We start from the raw sequence: 25,631 nt of genomic DNA on the forward strand, positions 1-25,631 counted from the left end.
TTCCGCGAACAAAATTTCATATTACTATATCCTATTTTATATATTTATTTAGGCACTGTACATCGTGTTTGGATTATCTAATATTTTATGTCACGTGCTACGTATCATATCCGTGCATTTTTTGTATTACATATCTTCTGTTATATATCGAACCACGTTTCTATTGATCGATCGATTAACCTTTTTTGATGCTTCGAATCAAATTTTTCTCTAGTCGCGTCTACCCAGATGCAAAGAGAGCGTTTAGCGAGAGAGCAGACAGCCAGACTATCGCTAAAGGACCAATAAAGCTGGCCCTTATCCAGGTAAACGTGACAGGATCGTCGCCCTCGCAACAGAAGAGAGCATCGTGGCTCGAAGAACGAAAAAAACGACCCTCGAACGTGTGCCGTGTATTTTGGTCCGGATCCTAGATAACCCGGTGTGCTTTTCCGGATGCTTGAGCACGACACATGTCCCGTCCGTCCAGGCTTTTCCCTTTTCGTGCGAGGGTTCGTCCACCGGGGGATGGTCGGTATAAGGGATGGCGAGGGGGAGGAAGGAAGCTGAGGAAGAAGAGAGCGTTCTGCGGTTTCACCCCCGAGGACACGGTGTCATCAGGCGCAATTAGGGATGAGTCTCGGTCATCAACACGTGTACCAAGCTTTCTTTCTCGATGAGAGAGTGTTACAATGGCGTACCAGCGTGGATGTGTGTGCGACCAACCGGATAACCCCCCTCTGGTCGCCGCTACTTTCTCCTATCGCATTATTTCTTTCCTTAATTTCGTTTCATTCCCCTATGACGCTGCGAGCAGCGATACTTTCGTCTTTGTTTCTCCCCCGTCGAACTATCCACCGTCGTTCGTCTCAGTTTCTACGAACCTCGTTGCAGCCTGACTGCGCCCGTACGATTACTACCGTTATACGCCTTTGACGCAATTATACTTTGGCCCTTATGATGTCTCGTTAACTCCGCTAACCCCCTGGAGGGACGCTGCATTACCGCTGCGCCATCACGCTGGAAACCACGCTGCTCCATCCTGATGGAAGCTTCGCCGCGTAAGGCTTCGAAATCGAGAAATATATTATTTATAACTTTTTCCTTGACCGAGCTGCGCCAAGTGGGACTGCGCGCCGGTTGGTTCGTTCGTTGATTCGGTATAGAAAGAAACGGAAACCTCGAGCCGGATAGTTTAGGGTGCACGGAGATATTTATCTTGGTGATTAATGGTGAATATCGATACGGGTGTTTCTGCCTGCTGGAACATGCGTGTTAATGGTATCGAGCTTTGTTTTAAAGCGACGTTTCACTGTGATGGTATCCTCTAATGATTCTACTACCTCTCTAAGTGTACGTCATTATTGAAACGTATTAGTATAAAAACACGTGTGTTTCACAAGATATAGAAAAGTTAAGATGTATATAAAGACTAAAAAAGTCATTGAACTAAATACAATCGCCTATGTGTTACGATATTACCTGTATAGAAGTGAAAATTCAAATTTAATCGAATCATTTACCAAAGAAATTGGGTCAATCTTCTCCTAAAATTAAAATTATCCGACGTTTAATGATATGTAACCTAAATAAATATTTTAGTATTAGAAATTCCTAGCACGTTAGAAAGATAGATAGATCCAAAAGTTGCAGTAGTATGTAATTCCAAATAAAGCTATAGAATTTTCTAATTTAAAGAATTCTTCCAAAGTGGTAGAAACACGTTAACAAAGTGCAGAAGCTCGAGTGCATAAAGATAATTACGTGCAAAGTCGCATCCGAGCTCGCACCATTCCCAAGTAGTAATACACAAAATTAAGACCACGGTAAGAACCTGCACGCGTGCTACCCTTACGAAAAGTCATCTAAATTACCTGACAAGATTGTTTATGATAAATTTCAACGATTGCATGGCTAAGAAGGGACGGCAAGCGCGAGTAATCAGCGAAATGGACGCGAGGGATGTAATCAACCGTGGCCCTTTCGTCGAACAAATTGATCTCTCCGGTGTAGGCGCAAATTTGCGGCAAGGAGCGTGATAAACAAGCTCGTGTCGTTTCTATTGTTCTGTGAAAAGCGTCGTTACACCGTGCATACGTAGAATTACGAACGTGGATAGGCAGTAATAGCGGCTGCAACCGTGACATGCCAGGTTTCTACGATTTCCTGCGGTGTTTACCCGGTGGAGGGGCGACTAGGTCGTGAGAGGGTTGGTTTCTAGTGCCACCGATCGTGCCGTAAATTTATCGATTGCCACGCGACTAAACGACGATTATTTAAAAATTGAATCGATTACGTCGTCGTGACGAATTAGTTCTTTAATATCGTTACGTTGACGAATCGAAGATGACATTACAAACCTGACAGTTCTTGAGAAACATACTTATTTAATGGAAGTAGACAACAGTTCTTCGTAGGGTATAGCTTTTTTGTTTTTAGAAGAACGAGTTCCTCGAATTATGTCGATATTTATAAAATATGAACAAGGGTAGGTAACTTTGTTATACGACGAAGTAATAACCTGAGATTTTTACTGACTTTCGAATTTTGAGAATTTAAAAAATTACAGATACGTTTGCTTAAGTTGCGCGACGATCCAATAACGTACAAAATATTTGGAAACTACCATACGTACAAACAACGCCAATATAACATGTACAAGAAGACACTGAAATACTGCAAGAACAGGGTCAATGGTAGTCGGCAAGAATACGATTTAAATACCTCTAAAAGCGTATAACACATGCCGTTTTAATGTTTAGGTACACGCATTAAAGATTTGAAACACACGTGGCAAATATCCAACATCAAAAACGTCCATAATCACATCAACCGAAACGATATTATTTACACCACAAAATTCGATCGTTGTCGTCACGACACAAGTATAGCGCTGTCACTCGCAAACACGAGCGTGCATTTCACTGAATTTAAATACGCGAACGCGGCCAATATCCACACCGTTGCGTTGGTCGTAAAATAGCGAAAGTTAATAATTCCCTAGCCGAAGTCCGAGGAACCGTAATAAGCCGCGAGTTTAACCCCCGATGCACGCATGTAACCTCATCGTGTACACACATGTAAGCGCACTTATGCGACCGTACGTGTATGTTTGCGGTTCTTTCCGGCTGGAAAGGGGATCGCCAGCCGAGGCTCGATGTTTTTAATAAGCGGTCGACACGTAGCACGTACTAGATATTACCACGACAGGCCAGGCGTTGCACCCCCGTCTCCCTCTTCAGGGTGTTCTTCCATCCTGACGACGGTCGTGGCTAGAAAACCGCTAACGGAGACCGTAAGGGGGCGCTCCACCGTACAGTATGGCCTCTAATTAACTCACACCCACCTGACCAAGGTGCACAGTGTCCCTCGTCGAAAGTGGACGAGGTTCACGAACGCAAGGGCGACCTTCTTCGTGGAGGTGGCTGCGCTAGGTCGACTTCTACGGTCGATGCACTACCACCATAGGTCACCGGGTAATAATCCGGGGAAAATTTCATTATACCGACGCTAATAATTCAACCGGTGAGTTTATAACGTTGAGAAAGAGTTATAACGTTGGATGGCTATGTTTCAGTTTTCTTCAAGATGCTTCATTTTGCGAGTGATTTGGAATACGATAAGATTGAAGAAGATTCTATCTCGATCGTTCTCAGCATCCTTGATTTTCGATGAATAGTACGGAGAAGCGATAATGGCGAAGCTAAAATATCCTACGAGTCGCACTAATACGTATTATTATACGTTATCTTACAAATTACGACGTGATCACAATATGTACTTTGACTGATAAACAAACTGTGGATATTCATGCAAATGTATATTTTTATGAACTAGAAAGATAACATCTAGTAAATTAATATAAAAAATAGTATTTACTAAAAGTGCTATATTCTGAATATTCCATGTACTTTTGCCTATTACATTACGCTATATATACTACAAATTAATAGACACGTAAACATCCGCGGTTTACTAATAAAAGATACGTCAATTCCGATCAAAATAGCAAAGATATCTCGTCAAATGTCACGAATCCCACGCATCGTACTACATCGATGAAATAGTGCTAATCGTTGGCGATGTATTATAACGTACGCAAGACCAATTACGAAAAACATTGATCGATCGTCTCCGGTGCTGATTAATGGCGTTCCGGCAGCATCTCGATGCACGCACAGGTCCTCGTTTCCGGTTGCAATCGCAAGGGCGGGATCACCGACCAGGGTACCACGAGCATACTTGTACGGCCCTGAACTTCAGCCGCGATTAGATCGTCGTAAATTGCAATGTGGTGCACGTCGACCATATCCATTGCCAATGGCCGTAGCATTTCCATTGAATATTCTTTTCATGAATTACATACCTAAGAAACGTCCTCGCGCCTCCGCGGCGATAAAGCGTGACGAGAACGCCAGATATCTACAACAGTGTTAATGCGAGTTGACACTCTAATCACGAGCGGGATAAACGGATAGATAGACGAAAAATATCGGGACGATCTCAATATTCCCAGAGTTATTTCGCTTTTAATGTCGCCGACAGATTTACATTTTCTTGGGGATGTTATGTGGATGTTACCGATGGTAAAAGCGATTAATCGAACTTATTTAGTTTTACTGATAGAGTAATATCGAGATCGAGGCAATTTAGCTTAATAGATCGAAGGTCGATAAATTTTATATTCTCGAAACTTGATCGTTAGTTTAAAAGAGTATAGTTATAAGTACGAATGTCCCGTTTGATGTTGACGGAATCAAATTATTCATATGGTTGTTCGCGTTTTATATAAAATACTTTTGTCCCAATCTTAATCGTGATTTGAATCACAAATTCGTTAGAATTAGTAACCAGGAATTTCATCCTATCCTTTAAATCAATAAAGATCTGCAAGAGAAAAGCAGATCAGATCTGTTTCAATTTCTACCCCCGAAGAGCCAGCGATTAAAGAAGTGGCCAGGAACCTCTCACCCCAACGGGCGGTGGCTTCATCAACAACTCTCTGCTGTATCACATTAATGATATTGATTTCGAAAAATACAATCAACGCGGTTCTCTTCATCTCCCATCCTCCGCTGTCGTCTTTATACAAACTCACCCTTGTATTATATCCTCACGCTCACGCTTACGCGTACCCTATGGTATTTATTATCGATACAATGTGTTCAACAAATAAACACAGACAGAGGTTCGTACGTGTGCCTTCGTTAAGCTAGAAGAAATCAGTATCTCTTATTAATATCAGACTTGTTTTTCATTTTCTGTCTCTACCATCCCTTCCACTAATCTCCCTCATCTACACACTAATATCCAACCTTACTTAACTCCGATGGATTTATCATTTGATTCGAAATGCGTTGCTCGTGTCAGCACTTTTCACTATAGGTTTGCTCAGAGAATTTATAACGGTTATTTTCTGCGGAATAATTCCGCGCCATCGCGTAACGACCGCTCGTCGTCTCGACGAGGAGGAGGAAACGAGGAGGTCGACGACGACGTTCGTTCGAGTTTTGATAAATTACGGGAATCCACGGCGGTTTACAGATTTATGGTAGCCCCACTCGACCCGGAAGCACGATCTACATCGTTAATTAGCGTAACAGTCGCGATCGGTCGCCATGATACTGTTATATCTCATAAGAGAAAAATAATATTCGTCGTGCCCTTAACTCCACTCTGACATCGCTTATTATTATTAATTACAACATCGCAATTCTTGTAATGTTGGAATTCCTGCGGATTTAATCAGATAACGATGGATTTACGATCTCGTGAATTTTACACGACGCGTGGCAAGCAGAATGAGACTCGATAGAGACAAGCGACGTGATGTCACTGTGATTTCGCAGCGGTGACGCTGTTTGATTCGGCAGGATTATATTTTTGATGATGTAATCGCTCGAGCGTGCTGCGAGAAACGTATAATAAGAGACGAAAGTATTCGTATAAAAGGAGAAAGATCGTTAATTATGGATAATGTGAAATTAAGACACACGAAATTAGTAGATACAAATATATGTGTAAATATTCACAGTACGATATTCTTTGAAATATTTATCGGATGAGACAGATCTCAGCTTAAATTCCGTTTCTCGAATCACGCGTATAAAAATATGAAGTCGCAAAAATATCCGCAATCTAATTTATTCGAGCATCTCATCACCGTGAGAAACGAGGCATAGTTTCCAACAAATACTTTTTCCCGCAAAGTTCCACTTCTCTTTAAGGGTTTTCTCTTTTCTCTAGCCGTAGCTTGGCATCGCGATCGCGCGTATCCGACGAATCGTCGGGACGAGCGCCACAAAATCGATATCATCTTCCACCTGCAGCGATTAATTACACGGCGTAGTGGCGCGCGGCGTTTCCATGCATCAAGTCGTCGTAATTAATGTTTCTTCGGTCGCGAACGACCGATCGAGGCGTTGCTAAGCTTTCATACCTCGCATCTCTCATACCTGGGTTCCGTCTTTCGCGAAACGCAATCGCGAAGACGGCACGTTTCGTAATGGCGCCTATAAAAATCCGAATCTGCGGACGAGATCGTACGAGGTGCAGCGTTTAAATAACGCCAAGGAAGATAAATGCAACATTTATTGATACAAGACGTATTGTTCGCGCCGGCAGGATAACTCTGATTGATTAGTTTCAGTGGATGTTGCACGGGACGCCGAGTGACGTGGTATTTTATAACGTACGCACGTCGGTAATTAACCTTTCTTCTAATGATCGCGGCCACGACCGAGACTTCGAGAAACGTCTGTCCGTCCTCTTTTTAATAAACGGGATTTGGCTTTCGCTTGGCTTTCTAAAATTCTTACACAGAGTCTTTGCACAAAGACCAATGCTATTTATCTTTTACTTAAGACGAAAGTTGCATATTTTAATTTGCATTTCGCGTGCATTTTGGAACGATTAATTTAGAATTAATTATGATTAATATCGATTTACATACCATTACCGATATTTATTAATTCAGAAAAGGCAAAAGAATGTTAGAGATAGAACAGAGAAAGTATAGCTAGGGGATCATCTATACGTGAAATGAGAGGACTAGGAAAGTAAAGTGAAGAGCTAGTAGTTACGGTAAAACTTTATATAGCACATTGATTCATAAGACGATCAATGGAACAGGTTATAAAACTTGAAAAAATTATTGAAATAAAAGCTGCACGGATTAATTATAACACTGAATGTTAGTATACCCATCGTGTAGTAGCTTGTCACGTAAAATCTTCATTTATCTCTATCAGCTAGTATTGCATGACGCAATTGATTAATTTAGAAAGAAAACTATTACGAGGATTTAGAAAAGATCTTACTCGTTGCTTCGACAAAATATGTGTGTGCAAATCCTTTCTCTAAGTACGACACAATTTTTCAAATATAAATACAAAAGGAAAAAGGGAAGAATAAGACGTGTCATGTTTCTAATTACTCATCTATATAATTTTATAACGCGTAAATGCAAAATATTTTATTATAGAAAGTAGAAAAATCAGCCATCGGGAGATTTATGGCAATAAATATCGCGACAGAAGAAAAGAGAAACAATCAAAACTAAAGATACAATGCTCGGTCAAAACTCGATTCCGGACAACGGTGCCTCGAACACGCTCGAACAGAACGTTTGCATTCTTTCGCGTATCCCAGCAATCTCGAGCGAGTCGGTCGGAAGATCAAGACGGTCGATTTTAAATTCGAATCCCGAGCCGTTACACTCCCAGCCCGGGCCGACAATTCGCGGAACGATTAATCATATTAATTGCACGCGGCACGGCTCTGGACCGGCTTACGAGGCATCGCGAGCTTAAGCTGCTTAATTATAAATTGTAATTAGCGCTCGCTCGACCACGCAGCTTCGATTAATTAACGGCCCGTCTCCCCACCTAGCTCGCCGGCCGGGGGCTCTTAATTATTAATTGCCGGGACCAGAAGCGCGCATCCGGCTGTTCACCGCGACACTTTGTACCCTCGATCCCTGTCTCTCCTTCTTCCTCTGTCCGTGTTCGTTTGTAAACGCTTTTGCCTCCTCGCTTATATTTCTTCTTCCAATCGTAGAATAAAAATATAATTTCTACCTGTTTTATACGAAGTAGCTTTCATTTACTATTTTATACATTAAAGGAAGGTTCTCTTCTTCTGTCTGCATTTAAGAGACGTTCAATCATAATAAACGTTTCATATTCTAGAGCTCGAGATCGTTCGCAAATAATATTGCATTATATTCTAAGTAGGTTCGCGATGTTTGCGTACGGCAATAAAGAATTTCTTCGTCCATCGGGTTAACTATCAGACGGTGTCTCTTTGTTGGCACGGTGTTAGTTAATAGACCAGCACCTACTCTTCTTCGTCATACTGCCCCAGTTCATATTTCAGATTTGACACTGTGTAAATTCCGCCTGGTTTGTCATACTCGTCAGATTGATCTTCCAGCCATTACCATGTTTCTTTTTTTTTTTTTTTTTTTTTACCACTTAAACAGCTTTTAGATAACGCAGCTGTAGAAAATACTATTTTGGAATTCATAGAATCGAATAACCTAGATTTCCCTACGCGTGTAAACCAAATTTCACTCGCTATACAGTGGAACAGAACTATATTACTTTGTCGTACTACTTAATCGATAAAAGAAGTTTGAAAGTTTTTAATAAAACTCGCATGTTCTTAGATATCAACAAATTATTCGTACATACCTTGAAAAGACGTAAGCATCAGGCAAGGAATATATGCGATTTTCTTCTTCGACGTATTTTTAATTTAAAGGCAAGGGAAAAAGAAGATGGTATAGTAATGAAATGCATGCATATATACTTCATTACATCACAATCCAATAATACTTTAAAATCGCGCCGCTTGCAACCAGTTACGTTACTCGTGTTCGGTATCCTATGCTATACGTGCTTCACGAGACGCATTCAACGCGGAATGAATCGCAGACACGCCTTCGGCCGATTTTACCGCGCATTCGACGAACTTTCTCACACGTTGCTCGTGCATGTCTCCTCGCGCCAGATGATTCCCCGAATATTAGTCTAAATATATTGATGACGAGTGACTAACTGACAGTCGTTGATTAGAATTGAAATCGCCGAGTTACGGTATCGTCGAGCTCAAATTCAATCATTTCCATTTCTTACGGTAATTCGACGTTTGATATATGTAGAACGTAGATAGACTAGAGCCTACTTTTAATGAAAAGAATTTCTCGTAAAATGTAAACCTTTAACCTTTGAAACGAATATCGATGTTTTTCATTCTCTGTAAATTTTTATTCTTCGATGGAAAAACGAAAGAATACCATTTTCTCGGAACAGATTGCTAGAATTCTTATTCGAGATGCAACTTAAGTGTCGAGACGTTTTTAGAGGTCAGTAACACCTTTTCGTACATTCCGAAATCCAATAAAGCCGATCAAAAATTATCCCATCGAAGATAGAAAGATACGTAAGCTATTTCTGAATGTTAGAAACCTCCCTTCGAATATACTTAAACATTATCGAACTAACTAAAATCATCCAAGAAACCCATCATCCCACCTCCGACCGATCTGTAAACCAGCAACCAATCGCATACCACCCAGGCAATTCTCTTTATCCAAAAGCGTCGTAACTCTCGTACTCTCCCTCATTACCCTCCATTATCTTCTCTGCGGTGCAACGACTCGCAACGAAACACTCGCGACGAAGTTAAGATTCTGCTCTCGTGTTCGAGATCGCGATCTGTTGGCGAGATCGAAAACACCGCTCGCGGCGTTTCGTTATATACGTGGCTGACCGGCTGGCGCGGCCGAGGGAGGCTTAATTATCGGCTCGGGGCCGCGGTAACGACAACTCGCGCGACACTCGCCGGACAATTAACTGGCCGAGTGTTTACAATCTAGCGCTTAGCGACGCAAGCAAGTGGCAATCAAGCGGGCCAATTAATGAGCGGCCAGCGTTCGCTTCGAACGTTCCCGGCTTAAATTCCTTAATTTGCGGCAATTATGCGCGGCCCAGTAATTAGCCGTTCTCTGGCTCGTACGGATCGACGAAGGACGCGACACGAGTTCGTTCGTATACGGACGTTGACAGACGGTACGTACCGCGTGAACGGACCAACAATTCATCCGGTCGACGTCGTTTTCACCGCTTCCTTCTGTCTACCTGCGGTTTTTCGCCGGGAATCGGTGAGATTCGTGAAAGATCCAGGAAGAGATCGTGGGAAGTAATATCCTCTTCTAGGGGAGGAACAATGGCAATATGCAGAAAAATTGAAATATTTCGGGCAACGTGGTTAATGCTGCTGTGAGAAACGTTTTACGCTTCCGACGAAGGTTGCTAGAGTTGCTAACAACAGTTGCTTCAATTCCAACATTGTTGCGTATCCTTTTTTATTTTTTGATTAGCAGACATTGCGGATGTTGATACGTTTATGGAAAATTTGTATGTACGATGAATGGTAGTATGAAAAAATATTCAAGTACTCGTTAAAATATTAAGAACCTCAAAACGAGGCAAATCTCAAGTTCGGTGTCATTTTTTTTCTGTTGTGTTCGTAAAACATCCGTATATTTATCGATTACTATATGGTTGTTTACCATTGGTACTTTATTACCTAATTACTAAAATTGTTTTGTTTTGTCTCTTGAAAGATTATTACTTTTACAGTATCGTCTAGTGTTGTTCTGAAACGACGATAGATATGTGTACGGTTATCTATCTGTTGAATTTTGTAGAGAATTCGAGTCCACATTTGATAGATCCTATCTATGTATATAAGATAAAAATAAAACTGGAAAGAGAGAAGTGTAAGCGTGCAGTGCAAGTTCTCACGCCGCCCACACGTTGGCACGATGTGTATATCCTTTTCTAGGATAGCTCGGTGAATTTTTAGCAATGGGCTTTCACTGGGATGACTAGCAGTTTTGTTGTCAAACGAAAGACGAAGTTTTCGTATTTACTACTTGAATGGGAAGAATTTACGAAAGAAATCAGAAAATTCAAAGAAACGATTAAGGGAAATGAAGATATGTAAAATCTTATACGATAATAATGGCATTATCAATTTACGTGAAATGTAATTGGATCGAGTGTTCAAGGAGAATGTACATCGATAAAATAGAGATTTTGTGACAAAGATTAATTTGGCGTACCGTTAATATGCTAAACAAGCATGTGCAGGATACAAGATAAGAGAGGTAGATACTACAGAAAAGATCTGAAATATGCTAGTAGATTTATCATGAATCGCTTCATTAACGAAATGAATATCAAAGTAGTAGTTACTGTATACGTATACTAGAAATAGATAATATTTTGTGACTAATAGCAGGTTGTACTTCGAGTGTTGATAGAAAACAGGTTTAAAGAAAATGTAGTAAAATTCTGTAGGAAGAAAGGTGGACTAGCAGTATTATGTACGAGATAGTGCTGTGGGAGGTTCAAGGAGCAAAAAGTTGATATCTCAGAAAATTCACGAATCATGCTATCTCATCCTGTAGTCAGAAAATCACAGTGATTATTTCGTTAATAAAAGACCGGTTATTAATAGAAGACCGATCCGTAAGAAACGAAAGACGTTTCTTTAGAGTATGTTTTCTACCTTTAAGTGACAGAAAACGAATAGATATGTAACGAAATCCCAAAATGTAACCGTGTGAATTCCTTCCGGTTATAGTTTTATTATAATTAGCAGATATCGAAAAAATGTCCACGCGTAATCTAAACAGAGAATACATTAAATTTTTTACGAACTGTTATAAAAAGTATAAGATCATAGGCATATCTTTTAGAACGTAGTTTCCTGTGCATCTTATCACATGCAATGCTTGAGTTCTCAATCAAAATTTACATAGAAAAATATTCTATTACTTTGAATTTCTAACGACAGTAATGAATAACTCATTAATCTAAAGCCTTTTCTAGGGAATACATTATTTTGGAGAAATTGACGTCGCACATTGTATACGCTACTCTTTTACCTCGCTATACTATACCTTTGAATCGATCTGAATTGAATACGTTTCTATTGAAATTATGAAAAAAAATTTCAGGAATTTCAACGTTTTTATCGTTTTATTGTTTCTTCTACCATTTAGCTTGTACAATTTTACAAAGTTTGAAGAAATTATAGTATCTTTGATCGCTATAATAAACTATTTTCTTTTCAAATTATTTGCAATTTTTTTTTTTCGTTACTATCTCTCCTTCTATCCAGATTCTACAATTTTATAAAGTCCGAAGAAATTGAAATATCTTCGAGCACTGTGATCAACCATTTTCTTTTCATATTATAGAATCTCATTTTCTACCTCCAATTTATGCAATGGATTTCTGTAACGTATCTATTATTCTGGTACCAACATTTTGTATCTCGACAAAACGGTACGATAACTTACTAACTCTACATATTTTTAACAACGTTGCATTCATCCAGCTTGTACGCGTTATTTCGTTGCCTCGTTCTTAATGACACAGTCTTCGTTTAAAAATGACCTTTAGCAACACTTTAATCAAATGTCAAAGAAAGCACGAAAGAAACCCCATCAAACGTGAAAAGTTCACGGAGTGCATAAAGCGTGGGTGAGGAAAACGTAGTTAACGGCGTTCATTGCGGCATAGATTTGCTTCGGCGTATGGTAGTCGCGCTGCTGAAAATAGTAGCGCACAATAATAACATGCCCCGCGGAATTACAATGTTTCGCGAACGCATAACTTCTCGCCATCCGTTTTATTGGCTCCTAGATATTGAGCAAGCGTTATGTATTCCCATTTTGTTTGCACGTGCAAGCTTACTAATATCGGTACGCTGTGGATAAACGAATAAAATCGAAGCGGGCGCGAAGTAAAAACGTCACTGCAATTATCGCTGCTACTTCATTAGCCAATAATCAAATGCGTCCGGCAAAAACCTTCGACACAACGTTCCAGCGTCGTTCGTTATAGCTCGTAAACTATTCCTTTTCCGCTTGCACGTTCTATATATCCACTGCACGGGCTGCCTCGCTTCCAATATCCAGGCAACCTCATTTGATTCTGGCACGAACCTCAAAGTGGCTCATCATAAACTCGTTTAAATGATCGAGGCAAAAGGAAACGGAGGAAAACAAAGAAAATCAAAACCGAGGAAAAAGAGAAAAGTATTAATCACGGAAGCTGGGGATCGTAGCTGGTCGGTTGGTCTTTTAGCGTAACGATTCCAGTAAATTGCGTTAGAACAAAATTTTCTTCCGAGGCCAGAAGCCTCGAGAGTGCTTACGCGGAATAAGCGATACGCTTGTAACGCAAATAAATTGGCCGCGTATAGAGGAAACGGCTTTAGCTAATCTATCGAGCCGATTCGCTTTAAAATCTGCATTCGACGGCTAGTTAGGACGAGGCGCGAGGTTTTTTGCTTCTGCTGATTCGAATTATGCTCGGTTTGAGCGTAACGCGCGCTCAATGATAGTAACATCGAGATTAGTTGATCGTTAAGGGGAAGTTGTTAATAAAGCTGAAGATGACGATTGATACGTGTTGTATTATAACGTATGAAGTTTCTTTAGGGTAAAACATAAACTTCGAATTAAACCGAAATTTCTTTGCAAGCTTAGTTACACGTTTGTCGAAACAAAACGGTGATGTAGAAAGAAAATACCAAAGATTAACAATATCTAACGTGTTTAATGCTATTTGATATACCTAATATGTTTAATAAGAAAGCACAAGTAACGACACTTAACGTCTCGTATTTCACTGGATCCTAAGAAAAATACGGTCATGTACACAAAAGGTGTAACAAATGTAATTAAACGTAAAAGAAAAAAAATTCACTGTTTAAAAGTTTTATAATATTATCGGCGAAGAGAAACATGTCGAAAAGAAAGGTTTATAAAATTGGTAGGAAACCGAGGATTTCACATATTGTAACTTAAAGTATGACGTTTCGTCGGCGAGTTAAACAAGACGAGCTTTAAAGGCCGTTCGATGAGCTACTTATTGTTAGAATACATTTAGTCGAAGGACAACTGACTGGACGAGAAGCTAAATTAAAGGTATCGATGATATCGCTGGTAAAATCCTCGCCCACGATTCCTGGTCGATCGATCCACTCGCCAACCGCGCAACAACGTGAATTAAAAGTGCGTGACTTTACTGGCGCGATAATTACCGTACGAAAGTGCCGCTACGAGCCAATTATTGTGAAAGGAACAGAAATACACTGGCAACTCCGTGGCAGGCCACGCACCACCTTTATCACAGAAATATCGACGACGAACAACGTTGCTCGCTTGTCGCGCAACTATTTCGAGTATGCGACTGTATCCTGTGTGTCGATAGTGAAACTGTTCCTGCTCCTGCCGGTCGATGATATTCAATCGTAACTTTTCTTCCAGCTGGATACGATTAAATTCAAATTTTCAAAGCTCTGTACGATCTCTCATTATCCTTTTTTCGGTTTCTTTTCGTAATTAAGAAATTGAAGTATCGTTGATTAAGAAATTAGTATTCGAACGCTTACCACGGACAATTTTTACGAATATGTTATACGATACTCTGAATTTTGAAATTTCATCAGAGCCGTAGCGAAAGACGGGTATCGTGACTGTATTGGTAAAATTTGGAAGGTAACTGAAAATGTATATAAAAGTTATATTAAAACAGTGCATTAAGAGATTAAAGCTGATTTTTAGCATACATTTACATATCGAACTTGATTTCAAGGAAAACCCGTACTGATTGTGTGGTTTTTATCTTAGCTGGAACGCTATTAACTTGAATTTTTTATGAGATAAATTTTAAAAGAGATACGAACGCTTCGCTATATTTTGCTTCGTAGAATCTGATGCGTGGGATTCGTTCCTAAATCATGAATATTTGAATTGAACTTGGACTTGAATGTGTTATTGAAGTTCAATGACTTTGTGGCTCGTGGTTCCGAAATATATATTGCATATTGAAATATCACTTATTTAACTTATTTATTTAAATACAGTAATACCGAATTACATTAGACACGCTATATTTTTAGGAAGGAGCAGAACGAACAGAAAATAATCCGGAAGTCGATATCCCTAAATGAAGGAATAAATTGGGAGCTGAAATTGGCAAATATTTCTATCTTCAAGATACTTAAAATAAAATGGATTCGAATGTATCTAAATATGAAAATTTGAATTTCGAAGCTTTCTCAATCAATTTTATCCGAGTCTGATCTTAAATTTAAACGAAAAACCTAGCTACTTCTGTTTTTATTAATTGATTAATCAAAGTATCTCTGTAAATGTTTTCGGTGGCTCGAGAATGTTTCCAAAATGCAAAGCTCTTAATTTATCTTCACCTTTAATTTCGTATTCCGCGTAGTGTGAAATTAATAATATTCTTATCGGCGATTCGTATGCGTGGTACTTAACGATTCAAAGATTTTTTAGCAATGAATCAGCCACGGTCGTAGCACCGACGTTTCTACTCAATTCGCATCTTTGATAACTTTATTCTTTTCTCTCTTTTTGCAACAGCTCTTTTTTTGGACCAGCTACTATCGATTACACAGGTATCAAAATTCCTCTAAATTCCATTATATCGTTCCGCGTCTCGTGAGGCAACGATTTCTTTGAATATTCATTTATCCAATCATTTGAAACCTCTTATCGATTCAGAATACCTCTCGCGCGGGTAATTAAATATTCCAACGTGGTTTTTCCACGCGAAAATTGCAACATTTCCTTCTTTTTTCGAACTTCTCCGTTTAAAAATCGTTCTAACCTAACAGAGACGGAAAAATGTAGGACGAAGAGATGAGAAGAAGAAACTTTGAAAATAGCTAGCGGTGAAAACGAAATTTGCGAACGATTCGCGCGAATTGTGGAGCGAGGTCGAGGCACGAGGATGACACGCTTTTGGATTCCAAAGAAAGAATTAGTCACACGTTGGTCGACCGCGGTATTTCCTACACTTTTATATGTGTGCATAATTTATAGGTGGCGTAATGAACGCTACGCGTTCGGCACGGTGTTAATTGACGAGGAGACGATTACGGCATATCGTGAACAAGACGCTTCGTTAGTCATGATCTGCGTCATTTGCCGCGGTCGAAGGACGGATACGTTGCCGAAGCGCTGATGAAACGCGACGGAGTGATATATCAAATGGAAATTAATAGATCGTCAGGAAAGTGGAGTATGAAAATCGTTCGGTGAAACAGGCGTCGTATTTTTCATTTTAACTTTCTGTTAAATTGGAAACGATTTTTCTAAGGTATACTTTTAATCCAGGCTTACTATAATTAGTTAATTGAAGAGTCGAAGTGTTTGTAGGCTCTTGCGAATCAGTAATATCGGAAATTTCAAAGGGATTTTAAGTGGCAGGGTATCAAAGATCAAAGGAATTCTCGTATAACTCATTTGAACATTTTCAAACACTAGTTCCTCGATTTAAATCTTTTTGTGCTTCGATGTGCTTGTATATTTCGTTAAGCATTTTCGTTTGCTTTTAACATTTTCTACATTTCAGTCACGGTAAATTCAGTCTGTTTATTGTCTGTCTAGTATGACTAATACTACATGTAATTAACATTCATGGTATATTAGTCGTTATTTATGTAACTATCATTTCTTGAAAAAAAGAGACTGAATATACTCATCAATAGTGGTTTCGCATAATTAGAATCATTGTTTATTTATATCGCTTTAGAACTTTTAACTTATACATTCTGTATTCTAATGAATCTAATTTCTGTGTTCGATCTAGCAACTCGGTTCTTGTCGGCTTGATAAATCTCAATTTCTATCAAATTAATAACTTCTTCTCTTTCACTGATATTATCTTATATAGAAAAAAGATGTAATTTATATAGAAAACATGTATACACGAAATAAGATCTACACGAAGGAAAAAGATAAGGCATTCGACTCGCATAAATAATCTTCACACGCTCATAAATATTTCAAAATTGTTAAAAACTAGGAACTCGTATACTCCGCTACGGCTTTCGATTAACGGCAGTCGAAGGAAAACAGACCCGTCGGAGGATTCGTGTGCGAAAATGTGAACAACACCGAAATTTATAGTGTGCATAAATATCGTTCAATAAAAAGTCGTCTATCCGTGTCGGACGTGTCGCGAGGAGCCGGCGAATAACGAACGATTAACGCCGGTAAAAAATAAATGACCGGTGAATAATGCGGGGCAGAAGATAGAGCAGACTCTGGAATTCGAGAACAAGAAGAAGCTTCGATGGTGGGTGGGGGGCCTGGCAATAATATTTAAAAATAGAGGCGACCAGGCACCCAGAACGATGCTGAAGAGGAATAATAATAATAATCATCCTCTGAAATTAAGCCGAGCCTCGACTCGAAGCACCACCACCACCGGCAGGCAAGCCAAAGAGACAGAGAGTGTGAGAGATGCAGGAAAGTTCGGTCTGGCTGGCAAATTCGAAATGTTTCGCAACAGGTGTTGCGGAAATTTGGTACGTCCGCGACTGAAACTTAAGCCGTGCAATCGTGTAACACGGAGGGAAACACTTGTTGCCAACAAGTTCGAAATTTACCGCGGCTGCACAGCCGCGGAAAAACGTGAACGCGAACAGTTGCGGCGTCGCGCTTTTTCCGCGCGTTCGACAGCTGTTTGACAAGAACTACCGGATGCACTGCCACTGACTCGGACATTTTTTCCACCGCATCGTACAATTTTTTTTCTCTCTCACTCTTTCTTTGTTGTTTTACGATGAGGTAAGGTGGAGCTTGCGGAAACTTTCTGGACAATATGGAAAGTACGAGGGAATATTGCGCGACTGTGTAGAGTAGTAAAATAACAGTTCTATTTTAAACATTTTTATATACTTTTTTGGATGTATCATGAACGTTCTGCATCTTGAATATTTCAAGCAATATAGGAAAACGTTATCGAAAAAAAGTTGTATTTTTTTTTCTTTCTTCCGATGGGATATTTCACGATTAAAATTTGGTCGAATATTTAGCGGTATATAAAGATACTAAGACACGTTTCCTAAATACGCGAAAATATTTGTCATACGAAAGTTATTTCGTTTGATAAAGAAGAAAGACGAAAATTGTTACCACTGGAGATTTCCATTTCCTATATTTTTAATGAAATTGTATGTTATGCGTTATTATCGATTTACGTCTTAAACATTTCAAGGTAACGTTCAGCAACATATATTTGGCCACTCTTCGATGCTCAGTAATACTGAATACGTCAAAATTAACGACTGCCGAACGGACACAATCGTTACTTTCACGCAAATTAAAGTGAAAGTGGAAAAACCGAATCGATCGAAGTTGGAACACGAATCGGCCTCCGATCGTTCCATCGCAACGTGGAAACGTGGCAACGAGTTTTTAAGGACAAAAACGAATGGTTTTCTCTAACCAGTTCCTCTGCGATTGTTATATCGATCGTTAATTGTGCAACGGTTCGCAGCGATCAGGCACATTGTAACGATCCACAATGAAAACGTTTCCGCGCCGAAAACGACGTTGCCTTTCCCACAGAAATCGATCGCGCATAAAAACCGAACACCGATACCGATGAAATAATCACTTGGACGTTAATCCTGGCTATAACGCTTAGCAATAAAATCATTTACACCCAGCAACAGACCGTCCGCGCTCATTATAATCCATAGAAATCGCTTTCTCTCTTCGCGCCATCACTTTCGGCACTTGTTTTTTACTCGCTCCTCGGGTCACGTTTCTTGTAACAATCATTGTACGAACATGACTTTGTCGATCGTGAATTGCTTGTCTATACTTTGTAGCGCGTTTCCTTTGACCAAAATGAAAAGACGAATGTGACATGTATATAAAGCGTATATAAAGTATATAAAGATGGCGAAAGTAAGGAAAATCAGCGTTAATTACAGTTAATATATTCATGATTGTGCAGGAAGATGACTATGATGATTATTAATAGATTCCGAATGTTTATGCATTTGCGAGAAATTTCGAGATGCAACGATGTATACGATATGTATGAATATTGAGTATATCGCAAGTGTAGTAATAAATACGTTGTTTTTATAAACGTTACATAGATTGAAAGGAGAACGTATAAAAAGGTATGACATCAGAAGAAAAATGTTCCTGGGGAGTGTTGCTAAAATATCTGGGTAGAAACAGAAACACAAAGAATACGTGCGTGCGTCAGAGTGGCTGAATGACGACTACAAGTGTGTACGTTCGAACATGTGCAGGGGTAACTATCCTTAGGGTTGGTCAGTGCATGATGAGGGTGGAATTTTAGAGAGGAACGAGCATAATGCGTAGAGCAGGTTAATATCTTATTATATCGATCGTTATTTGCATTAAGACCAGTAAAATTGTATTGTAAAAGATACTCTATACAATTATACAAAATTCAAATAATACTGCTTCTAACACACGCAATTTTTCTATCAACAACTTGTTACGCGTTAAGAAATAAATAACACGACTTTTTCAAATAACGATTCGTTTCGGAGATGAATTTCCAAAACGTATCCTCATCTTTTATACATGACATTAAAGATATATTAGGTTTAAAAAGCAAATAAATCTCCAGAAAATTGAAACTGCAAGTTCCTCGAGTACACGAACTTAGCCCACCAAAACTTCGGTTCTTCAATTAACTCCTACTTCCTTCAACGAAACAACCGAGCGGCCAAGCCACCCAAAAGACCAAAACGAAGTGACCACTGAACGAGCTTATCGCGCCAAGGAAACATCGCATTCCTGAGCAACCTCATTAAAGTGCCATCAAACGTAATTGGCATCAAATTTTCGAGCTGGGCTACCACGACTCGCATCGCCGGTGTATATTAATTTCGTATCAACTGCCTCCCCGCCAACCTACCCTCCGTACACCCTATATTCCTTTCGACATTCTAAAATACACCGCATAAAACTGCTGCAAATCGAACATGGAGGAAAACGTGGGAACATCACGGTGCGATAATTCGTTCCTTTATCTCCGGTTCGGAATTACGCAACGGCTAGTTGGAGCGCGGCGGTGGTCAGCGACGCGGTCTCGTGAAAACGTTCCTACCGGAAGTGCGTACTTTAATTAAACGTCGTTTCCTGTCTGTCATTAGCTCGGTCGTTTACGGAGCGGAGCGAGATTAGAGCTTCGTGTCGGCGGACATTTCGGAGGCGGTTGCCGCCATCGCTTCTTCTCCTCTTCGACATCGTCATCGTCGTCGTTGTCTTCGTCGTCGTCGTCGTCGTCGTCGTGCTCGTGCTGCGCGAAGAATCTCTGCGAGGACGTAGCGACGGTTATCTCGATGGTTGTTTATTTTTACAACGATGCGGGAATTACGTTAGCCGGTCTTTACGATGCTTAGTGTACCAAGCAAATTTCTGGCAAGCGGACGCTTGATGTTTCGCCAACTAAACGCCGGCGTACTTGGGATCTATTCATTCAGACTTGGCGCGATAGTATTTTCGTATCGCGCGCGGATATTGGAAATTCTACGGATCGTCGATACGTGTATCGCGTTGAGAAAATGATGTCGAAGGTTCGAAGGTTTCTTCGCGATGTAAATCGATATCCTATGTAGGTAGATAAAGAACTAAAGTTTGTCTTTATGAAAGGCAAACTTTGTTATTTTCGTGTCTCAAGGTGTGTTAGTATTTGCGAAACTAGTATTGATTTGTTTATAAGTCTAGGGCAATATTTGTATTTGTTGAACCAGTATCGGTTTGTATAGTTGCAAAAATAGCGGTGTTTTTAGAATCAGCGTTGTGAGTAGCAATGTTTTTGATTTCTCAGGTTTTTTTTTCATACGTAACTGTTGTGATGTTTCGTGTGACGAGGCAGTTAAGATTGTTGAACAATTTTTCTAGGAAAATGGCTTATATTAAAAAGGGAGTAATTGTATAGATCGTGTGGCACTGTTGATTGATGGCACTAAAGCATTCGCGATCCTGAATTTTATGCTCTGCAGAATGCCATGGAGGGGAGTGCATGCGTACCATTGCTCTTCCACCTCCCCCTCCAATTACATGCACTCGGTAGTCATCTTGTTTCGTGCATTAAGAACCGAGAAAAAACGTGTTTATAATCTCCGTTTGAAACTATCGATTTCTTTATTACAGTCATATCTTATAACAGTTCGCGTGGTCTAATAGATTTCTCCGAGTGTTATTTATGAGTTTTTCTTTCGGTGGTAATGTAAAACTCGTGAGTTACTAATTTACGAAAGATAATAAGTTAATATATCTAATTCTAGAACAAAGATCAGATAGTAATTAAACAAATTACGGTAAATATAAATGTTTAATTTTTGCAAAGATAAATAACAAAGCAATTCTACCATAATAACGTATTTGCCAATAAGATATTCTCAAAGAATAAAACGTCACATACCAGACCAAAGAGGAAGATCTTCGTTTCCGAGTGGAAGGTAGAAATTTTGTTATTATCAGGAAGAACAATTTTCTGCTGAGCGAAGGTGGGTCGATAGGTCTGTGATTAGTCTTCTGGAATATGCACGAGATTGTAACTTTTTTGCTGATTCCCCAGGCTGAATCACCTAATCACCCGTCCTCAACCGGAGTAAATCATCGTTGACAATCTTTCGATTAACCTATCCGAGGTGTACCTTGTGCGATGTAATTCCTTTCGAGTTTACCCTTCGACTCGTTCACGACGCACCATTTAGTTCGTTGATCTCTTCCTCGACACGACTAATATAAACACGTACCGTTACCAGATACAACTGTCATTAAACACACTAGACGCGCGAGGCATCTAAAGTAGAAAGAAAAGGATCTCTATCATCGACTCTCGGTGAATTACGTAGTTCTCGTCGACCGATAAACAACTTTTTCTTATAATATCGTTACCGTTAAACCGTAAACAACCACGGAATTAATCTACAAGTTTCACTGCGTGTTCGTTACATAACATTTACCATATTTATGTTTTGAGAAAATGTAAAAATGACAACGGAAAAAGGAACGAGCGAAACAATGGTATACACTTTTTGTACACAAAGTCATCGAACTCCGTGGATCACGTTAAAATTTGGGAATAATAGTTTCGCCGCAGAAATCTTCGGCGACCAACGGCCAGAGATTCGAGAGAAAAGAAATTTTCCTTGACCGGCAAGTTTTATTCACTGTTCACTTCTATTTATAACACTCGAAGACACCAACTTTCTCCTTTGTGTCGATAGAAGACAGTACGTCACGAATTACGACGTTAAATTCGACGCGCAAGATTCAACTTCGCGAGAAAGATCGAATTCGAGACTGGTTCGACGATCCTTGCCGTTCGTCAACGCGGCTCCACGATTTATTCGTCGTTTCCATGCTCGAAGACTTTCGCCCACGAGTCGAGCATGCTTTTATATTTAGAAGGGAAGTAGGATCTGCGTGTCTAGATGACACCGACAGAAAGGCGCAACGTCATATGGGGTAAAGACATTGGCCTAGGTCAGGATCACCACGTGATGACTACGATGACGTAGATCGATTCCGGTTCAGGGCCGAGCAGACCTGGTATTATGGTTGACGTTCCGGTTTTTAAGGATCTCGTCGTACGCCTGTTCTACAGCCAGTGCATTCGAAACGATCCAGTGTCTCGTTCTATTCACTTGTCACTCGATTTCTACGAGTTTCGTTTAAACACCGTCCGATCAATCGGGACAACATCGTCGTTTAATTTTCATAGACATACGATACTCCCGATTCTGGTCAGCGAAGACCACTAATTCGCGATGTTACAGGGAGAAACAACTGCGTAGGTAATCGTCGTCCGCGATGTCGATTCGTGAACACCGCGGCAAAGTCGACTCGAAGATCGTTCGAAGCGATCCTGTTGTCTGAGCTCGGAAAGCTGACGTTGGTGGGTGCTCGGCAAAATGCAGCTGCAGGATCGGGTGAAAAGGCGCGCGCGATATCCTGGTTCGCGATACGGCGCTGAACTCACGTGGCGATGTGGTCCGAGCCCTCGTCGACGGTGACCACTTCCTCGAGGTTTCGGCCAATCAGCGGTGAGCCAGGATACCCCGAGAGAGACGATCGTGGCGACTCGTTGGCGTTCGGTCGCGCTCGGTAGCGGTTCGTCTTCGTTCCGCTCACGTGTGCCGCGTGGTCGACGATGTACGATCCGTGACTACTTTTCGGACGTGTTCGTTCCTCTCTGTAGACGACTACTACCAGCAGCGTTGTTTCCTGGTCCGCGGGGCCATGCACGATTCACGGCTGGTCAGTCCTGTCGACGCGACGATACCTCGAAAGCCGGCAGGACCGCGTGGACACCACCGGGTCCAGGACCAACCGTGTCGTGTCCTGGTACACACACCGCTTCCTGCTTTCCGCGCGTGAAAGCACGCGCTGCTTCGCATCGAGCGTGCGCCTCGTCCAGCGTCCGACACGATACTACCTCTCTCCCCTTCCTCTCTTTCTTTCTCACTCTCCCTACGCCCCCTCCACGAACTCCGCTAGCTCTGTCTCCCTCTGGCCGCGATTTCTGTTCGAGTAGGGACGACGTGGGGAGAGGCTGGTAGCCGCTCATTAAACAAACGCCTCGATGACGTCAGGAAGTATCGCGGGACCATCGAAAATCAATCGCCGCGGCTGGGAAACACCATCGCAACTTATCGATCGATTCCTCGATCGTTCGCTACGTCACTGGTTTTTCATTGCACGTACGGTCTAACTCTTTCTACTTGCCGCTTAGTTGCAGGAACGTGGTCCGGTTCGAAGGTCTGTTTCTACTGCCGTCGCTGCACACGCGTCGGATAGTAGATATACGGTAGATTTGAGGAACGCGCGCGCGTCGGTCGCGCTCAACATCCGGTGATCGCTTAATTGGAAACTTTTCTGCTAATCCTTTGCCGCGTATTTTTAGAACGAACTGCGCGCAACCAGACCAACTTTCCGTCGACGGATTTACTCCGATTAATTGGTCGCTCTTCGAACGCGATTCTGGTTTCAGACTTCAAATGTTCCGAGAATGAACATTTGACGGCAGGTGAAGAGATAGGATTTTGATGTGTGATTTCTATTTCAAACATGATGTCCCGAAAGTGAATATAATTTTGCAAAGTCCCTTAATAGTTACGATTTGAATAATTAACGTCTTTCATTCGTGAATTATTTAATCACGTTGCTTCATCCACGACTGTTGGACTAATATTAACTTACGAATAATCGCAAAAAGAATTTATTTCGATAAAATGTATAAATAAAATGTGTTTGACATGTAACCGCCACGCAAGAAATACAGATACAGCGAAACAAACTTTTAAGAAAAACCTGAAATGTTACCGATGTATGAGAACAGCTACCGACGTCTTAGCATTAAAAACAGCAATGAAACGGTGAAAATAGGCAAAAGCGGTTCCGCTGTTAAAAATTCAAAAACGAGAAACACAGATTTCATAGTCATAAGTGACATGATACTGCGTAGATTCATTAGCAAGTAGGGGGGAATTTTAACAGCTTATAAAACGTTACGTCACATTAAACGCAGACAGGTTGTCCTCCGTTTTCAGACGGTAAACCTTCGTATTCGCATGGTGCACAGTGTGATCTCTATATTTATACTGGTTGAAGCAGCAAAGCTCGGTAGCGTTCATTAAACAAACATCTCGATGACATCAGAAAGCATCGGTAGATCATCGAAAATCGCTCGATGCCATTAGCAGCGGTTACTGATCACTCGATCTTTCCTACGAATTCGTAGTTTGGTCGATTTATCGTGATTTGTCGATCAAACCGCTGTAATCCACGTCGAATTATGCCCGTTTGCTTGATTTTTTAGAACCATCGCTGTTTGTTTTAGCTAGTTTCTCGGTTTTTCTGATCGTCCACTTACAAAATGAAATCGCTTTAGGTTTATTTTTGATTGCGCGTATTTTAGAAACGTAAAAATCAATGTCAACCAGATATAACTATTCTGCAAAGACGAAGAATCATAGTGCTCGAAATTGTTATATGGTCGAAGAATTTATGAGGAAATTGTAAAGGATACAAACATATAGAAAACCAAATTGATAGTCGAAAATTCGTGGAGCTCTCAAGAGAGTGGAAATCTAATTCTCGGATACAAATTTCGTCATTTTTAATTATAAATGAATTTCAATAAAATGTAATGCGTTCCAAAAATGTTTTATGTAGCGTATGTGTTACTAAGTGAAACTTGTATCCACCGTATTTCTATTGATATTAGTCTAACGCTATATCGATAGCTTTTATGCTTGAAATTTTGCATTCATGACACACTCTTTAAAAACCTGAAACTCTGTGAAACAAAAATTACAAGGAAATTAATACCGAGAAAGCCAAGTTAATAGTACGCTCGACAACCTAAAACATTAAATTTTTTAATTTGCATTTTTCACGTAATATTGGATAATTTTCAGTCTGTTACATTACGCCATGTTGCCATACTCCTTAATTTAAAGTTCGCACAGGTATTAAAGCAGTTCATTGACACAAATTCCGAAGAGTTTTTATTGCCACCGTTGCGACACGGCAGCGTTATGATCCTTTCTTTTCTTATTTTTCCTTGCGATCAAATCATGGTCTTATGATCAATGACAGCCTACGCGAAGGCTGGCAATTGCTAATTAAACAAACTTTCCGATGATGTCAAAAGGAATCACGAAATCATCAAAAATCTCTATGTCTGTTCAGCAATCGACGTCGATGCTTCCTGCATCTTATAAGTTTTCCAATGATCGTA

At 40.4% G+C, this 25,631-nt stretch overlaps 1 protein-coding gene across 2 annotated transcripts in view; it reads right to left on the bottom strand.

Moving 5' to 3' along the window:
* The window catches only part of zfh2 (Zn finger homeodomain 2), a 389,827-nt gene that overhangs the window by 333,468 nt on the left and 30,728 nt on the right, over positions 1-25,631 (bottom strand). The window contains exon 1 of one of the 2 annotated variants that reach the window (XM_076617743.1): positions 21,303-23,299. The exons of the other annotated variant lie outside the window; for it this stretch is intronic. The gene's annotated coding sequence lies outside the window, so the exon portion shown is untranslated. Of the gene's footprint in view, positions 1-21,302; positions 23,300-25,631 lie in introns of those variants that run through there. 2 annotated transcript variants of the gene reach the window in all.

Source organism: Bombus vancouverensis, chromosome 4, assembly GCF_051014615.1.
Source record: "Bombus vancouverensis nearcticus chromosome 4, iyBomVanc1_principal, whole genome shotgun sequence".
NCBI classification, from domain to species: Eukaryota; Metazoa; Arthropoda; class Insecta; order Hymenoptera; family Apidae; genus Bombus; species Bombus vancouverensis.